Source organism: Rousettus aegyptiacus, unplaced genomic scaffold, assembly GCF_014176215.1.
Source record: "Rousettus aegyptiacus isolate mRouAeg1 unplaced genomic scaffold, mRouAeg1.p scaffold_m13_p_5, whole genome shotgun sequence".
NCBI classification, from domain to species: Eukaryota; Metazoa; Chordata; class Mammalia; order Chiroptera; family Pteropodidae; genus Rousettus; species Rousettus aegyptiacus.
The window spans coordinates 115,749,162-115,755,672 of record NW_023416308.1 but is presented as its reverse complement, the minus strand read 5'-3'; positions in this window follow the sequence as shown (position 1 = coordinate 115,755,672).

Here is a 6,511-nt window from a genome sequence, read left to right as displayed (position 1 = left end):
TAAAAACAAGTAAGATAATTCTTTTCTAACCCAGTCATTCCTATTCAGGGTTGAGGGTGGCCGGAGCCTCTCCTGGGAGCTCAGGACACAAGGTGGGAACCCACCCTGAACAGGACACCCTTCCATCACAGGGCCACTCACACACACACCCACATTCACTGAGACGGGGACAATAGGTACGCCAATTCACCTAGCGTGCACATCTTTCGGATATAGGAGGAAACTAGAGTCCCCAGAGAAAATCCATGTAGATTTGGGAAGAATGTGTAAACTCCACGCAGACAGTGGCTCCAGACAGAAATGTTGTTTCCTCATCAACATTATAACAAAATGACGTCGAACAAAGTGACATTATTCAAGGAGCTGCTATACTTGCAAACTAAATCCAGCAACATATAAAAAGGTTTACACGCCATGACCAAGCGAGATTTCACCCAGGAGTACAAGGCTGTTTTAACATCTGAGAATCAATTACTGTGATTCACCTTATTAATAGACTAAAGGACGAATTCCACATCATGATCTCAACAGATGCAGAAAAAGCCATTGACGAAATTCGACACCCCTTCATAATGAAAACATGCAACAACCTGGGAATAAAAGAGAGTTCTCTCAATTTAACGAAGGGCACTTATGCAGTCCCACAGCTAACACCATACTTGGTACTGAAAGACTGGAGCTTTGCCCCAAGAAGAGGAATAAGACAAGGATGTCTGCTCTCAGCACTTTGATTCAACATGGTACTGGAGTTCTAGCCAGGACGATCAGGCAAGAAAATGAAAGTCATCTACACTGAAAAGAAAGAAATCAAACTATTTTTATTTGAGGACAATATGATCTTATATATTTTAAACATCATAATAAATCCACTAATAAAAACTACTAGAACTAATAAATGAGTTCAGTGACATTGTGAGATACATCATCATATATAAAAATTAATAATATTTCTATACATTTGCAATGAACAATCTAAAATTAAAGGTAAAAAACACAATTATTTATACAATAACATCAAAAAGAATAAAATACTTCATAAGTTTAGCAAAACAAGTGCAAAACTTATACACTGAAAAACTAAAAAATATTGTTGAAAGAAATTAGATTGAAATAAATGGAAAGACATTCATATTTGTGGATTAGAAGACTTAATGTTGTTAATATGGCAATACTCCCCAAAATGATCTACAGATTCAGTGCAATCTCTGTCGAAATCCTAGCTAGTCTATTTGCAGCAATCGATAAGTTCATCCTTAAATTCACATGCTAACTCAAGGGATCCAGAATAGTCAAGACAATCTTTAAAAAGAAGAAAATCAAAGAGCTCCTATTTCTGGATTTCAAAACTTACTACAAAACAGCAAAATCAAGACAGCGTGCTGCTGGAATAATGATAAATAAACCTACAGAGCGATGGCATAAAACCGAGAGTCCAGAAAGACATCCTCATGTTTACGGTCAATCGGTTGTAAGCAAGGGTGCCACCATAGTTCAGTGGAGAAAAAAACAGTCTTTTCAACAAATGGTGCTGGGACAGCTGGACATCCACGTGCAAAAGAATTAAGTTGGACCCCTACCTCACGCCATACACAGAGTCACTCAAAATGGATCAAGGACCTAAATGTAAGTGTTGAATCTAGTAAACTCTTAGAAGAAAACATAAACATAAATCTTGGTGACCTTCGATTAGGCAATGATTTCTTACATATGACACAAAAGTACAAATGACAGGAGAAAAAATAGATACGTTAGAAATTATGGAAATTGAAAACTTTGTGCTTCAAAGGACACCAGTGAGCAAGGAAAAAGACAATCCACATAATGGGGAAAAAATGATTGCAGATCATATATCTGATGAAAGGCTGGTGTGCAAAATATGAAAAGAACTCTAAGAACTTATAAATAAAAAGACAAGTAACCCAATTAAAAAATGGACAAAGTCTCTCCATGTACATTTCTCCAAAGAACATATACAAATAGGCGATAAACATATGAAAAGATACCCAACATCATTAGCCATTAGGGAAATGTTAATAAATCACCTTGAAGTGTATCACTTTGCTCCCACTAGGATGGCTACAATCGAAAAAGACAGACAATAACAAGCGTTGGCAAAGATGTGGAGAAATTTCAGCCTCTGTACCCTGCAAGGTGACGATGTAAAATGGTGCAGCCACTTCCGGAAATAGACGGGTAGTTCCTCAAAAGGTTAAACACAGAGTTATCATCTAACCCAGCAACTCCACTCCTCGGCATATACCCAAGAGAAATGAAAACACGTATCCCCATCAATAAGGTCCTCTTTCAGAGAGGGCAGCACCATCTGGCCTGGCACCCCGATCCTGAGATACGGCCACCCGACCCCAAACGCCTCCAAGACAGAGATCTACAAATGCAGGACTGACGGAGTGTGCCAGGTCTTTTCTCCTCGGCTTCCGGCGGGGAGCACTCATTCACTGAGAAATAACTCCTTGCTTCTGGAGCCGTTAACTAACTGCACAGACTCTTCCTGAGACTGATCTCATTTTCCCTGTCACCACTCAGCCTGGCTATCGCCCTCTGCCATCTTTCCGGGTACCTGCGTTTCTCATATATTCTCTCAATCACTCTGGGAGGTTAGTTTTTTTTTTTTTTTTTTAAATACATCCACAGGCTTTCTCCAAAAGCCCTGAGGCCAGATGGATTACAGAAATCACGTTTTAGAAAGGTGATGTGATGTACACACTGTATATTCTGTAAGAGCCCCAGTGAACCTGGGGCATCGCCCCGTAATCAAACCTATTGATATTTTCGCAGTGAGATGTATAAATCTTCACACTGAGTGACATGAATAAAAACTATAAAGAGCCTTTTATCAGCTCAGGTCACATTTTAAAGAGTCATATGTCTAACCAGGTCTGCCTGCTTTAAGGGCCCCTGCCTTCACCCCCTCCACTCAGCCCTCCCTACACATGCTCTTGAATCTTCGGCCACATCCATTTCCCTCTCCCATCTTTCCAGGCAAAAGCATATCTTTGCCATATTCTGTGGCCCCAACGTGCGTGCCCAGCCCTAGGGGGACTAAAGTTTAGTGCTTAAAGTCCATCTCTCACCTTCTGACCAACCCGTCCCTCGGAAAGCTCTTCATGTATACAAACCCTGTTTAGATGGAGCAGTGGACCAAATGGACACCAGAGTGATATTTTTTTTAAAAATGACATCCCTTTGCTCCCCACCTCAGGAAAAAGGCTCAGACACCCTGACCCACTCAAAGTTTCTTCTCTTCTGAGAAAACAAAAGGCCAGGTTTGGCAGAAGAGGCCCTGTTTTGAGTCTGAGACCTGCCATCGATGTCTCTGCTCTAGAACCTGCTGTGGCTCCCGGTTACCTACTTCCAATGACCTCCTCCTCTGACTGGCCTGAATCCCAGTATGAGCCTCAACTACCTATGTGCTAGGTTCATTTCATTCATTCATTCATTCATTCATTCAACAAGTCCTTAGTAGATACCATGTCAGGCGCTATGCCAGTCGCCAGGGTTTTAACAGTGAATAAAACAGATAAGGTCCCTTTCCACTTGAGCTCGGACTCTAACGGGGTGATAGATAAATAAGTAATTAGTTGCATAATATGATGTTAGGTGGTAAAAAGTGCTGTGAGGAAAAATAAAGCAGGGAAAGGGTATAAAGAGAGAATGGGGGTGCTATTTTAGATTGTCACAGACGGCTTCTCTAAAGGGGTAACATTTAAGCGGTAATCTGAGCTCCTCGAGAGAGCAAGCTATGAGGATATCTGGAAGAAGGGCAGAGAGCAAAGCACATTTAAATGCCCTGGGTAGGAAGTAGGCTTACGTATTCAAGGAAGGCAGGAAAAATGGAGGCCAAGGAAGTCACTGACCCATGGCAACTCTGATATCCGGCCAGGAGCATCAAGTGTCAGTCGGAGCTGATTAACGATTAGGAGATCTGAAAAGGTTTTAGGAGAATTATACGGACAGAAATGCCACCAATTGAAACTGAGAGAGGCAGAGACAGGACAAAATGAAAGGAAGACTGTGGCCTCCCAAACGTCTACAGGCAGGAAGGAGGCGGAGAAAATCAATCAACTGCTCAGGGAAGCCACCTTTCATGGACAAGGACAGACGACTCCGAAGGCAACAACGAGAGCCCGCAAGGCAGGGCCAAGAGCCATGGAAACTTACTTCCAGCCCTTAACGCGTAACGAAGCAGCTCCCATCAGTGGAAGTTTTGACGTATTTCAGAATTTCTGTTCACCCGTGGCCCCTGTATGCTTCCTTTTTTGAACTGGGAGTGTCCGTAATAGTTATCTTATGCATCTCACACCATTGTGCATTGCAGGTTGGGGGGACAGACAACTGTCTCTTTGGGTCGCACGTCTTCAGAGCAAGGGGAACTGCACCCTCGGAGCAAAACCTGAAGAACCTTACCCAAGAAGCCTCAACTGTACCTGATTTAGATGATGAGATGCCTCACTTTGAACTCTAAGACTTTCGGGGACCTTGGGAGGAAGTAAGGGTGCTCACATGTGGGAAGAACATGACATTGGGGACCAGAGGGTGAACTATGGTAGATGCCCCCATATGATGCCCCCTCCTGGCACTCACACATCCTCTCGCATTAATGAGAAGACCTGTGGAACCGATAGAGTATTGAAGAAATGACTGTGTGTCACTTCTGCGTCTAGGTCATAGGACATCGAGGCTTCAGCCTTGCTCTGTCTTAGAATCATATACTCCGGAAGAATCCGGCCACCAGGTTGTAAAAACGCTCTAGCATCTGTATGTCTAAGTCCATATAGAGAAAAGTTGAAACCTCTTGCCGATGGCCAGCCCCGTTAGTGACCCATGTTGGGAGCAGAGCCTCCCGCCAGCCAAGCCTGTGGATGACTACAGCCCTTGCTAACGTCTTGGCTACAATGTAACGAGAAACCTCAAATCTAAATCATCATCTAAGCCACTCCCGAATGCCCGATCCACAGAGGCTATGGGAGATAATAAGTGTTTATCATTGCCTTAAGCCACTATGTTTGTGAGCCATTCGTCAGGCAGTAATAGACAACTAGTCCAAGGGGGACCCATCTTCACTTAAATCCTTCCAGGATCAGGGAATTCCTTTATTCATTCATTCAACAAAGTTATTGAGCATCTGCTCTGCACCTGCCAGTCACCCACTAATGACAGGCGCAGTCATATATGACCAGTGACGTGTGAACAGAAGGGATGTATGTCACTCTGGGCAGACGTTCCCGAACCTTTTCTCGGTTCTGCCATCCCTTTCCCTCTGCCTCAAACCCGGCACTTCCCGAGCTGATCTTTCAGCCCGAACCGTGGAAGGAAGAGGACATGGAGCCAGGCTGCGGCCACCAGGACATCAGGTACCACGAGCAAGCGCCAGCCAGTCCGTTCCGGTGGCTGTCGGTTACTCAGCGCCATGGTCCCACAGCCAGACCGCATCCGTGCCTCGGGGGAGCCGTCTGCTGAGCCTTCCATCCCGATGGCCCTCCTTGGCGGTGGGAATGCCTCCTGGCTCCCCCACTTCTCCTCAAAATGCGGCTCCTGGGGCTCAGCACAACTGGAGTCTGAGCAGCCCAGGGCACAAGGCCTCTCCCCTCCCAGCCCTCCCAGATCGGGAGACCTGGTGTGTCACATGGCCCCCTCCACCGCGCCCTGAGACTTGGGAATCTGCTCTCTGGCAACCTCACTGTCTGGAACACGGACACCTCCCACATAACTGGAGAAGAATGTCTCTGGGGACCGAAAAGACGTCATAAGTCCACACTCTGAGGCTTGGGAACTTGACCCTTAGGACAGTCTCCTAAACTCCTCAGAGCCTAATTAAACCTCTTAACCTACAGTCTAACGAGCCAGGCGGCGCGGCTGCCGGTCCACAGCAGGTCGGAAGGTGCGCCCTGCGCTCCATCGGCTCGCCAGGCAACGAGGCGGAATCGCGGGAAGAACGGAGGGAGGGCTGAACGCCAGCCGGTGTCGGGCAGGCTCCAGCTCACAGCCACCCAGCAGAATCGGCATCAACGTGCCCACTCCCCAGGACGGGGGGCTGAGGCTCAGGCAGGTTCGTAATCTGCCGAAAGTCACAAGCTCGTGACTGGTGCTCCTGCACCCCACTCCCTCCGGGGAGGTGCAGTGGATTCACACCTCCCCTCAGCAGAGGTGATGCATGAAGGAGTAAGCGTCCCCCACCCAACCGCGGTGTGCACGGAGCCCGGAGGAGGGGGCCCTGGCTGAGACCAGAAGCGTGCGGCTCAGTGGCATTGCGTAACCATCACCACCACCCATCTCCAGAACTTCTTCATCTCCCCAGATTGAAGCTCTGTGCCCATTAAACGCTAACGCCCCATCTTCCGCTCCCCTCTGCCCTGGCGACTGCCATTCTACTTTATATCCTTACGAAACTGACTACTCTAGCTACCTCCCGTCAGTCACATCATGCAGTATCCGTCATTTTGTGACTAGAATTATTTCACTTAGCACCATGCCTTCAAGGTTTATCCGTGCT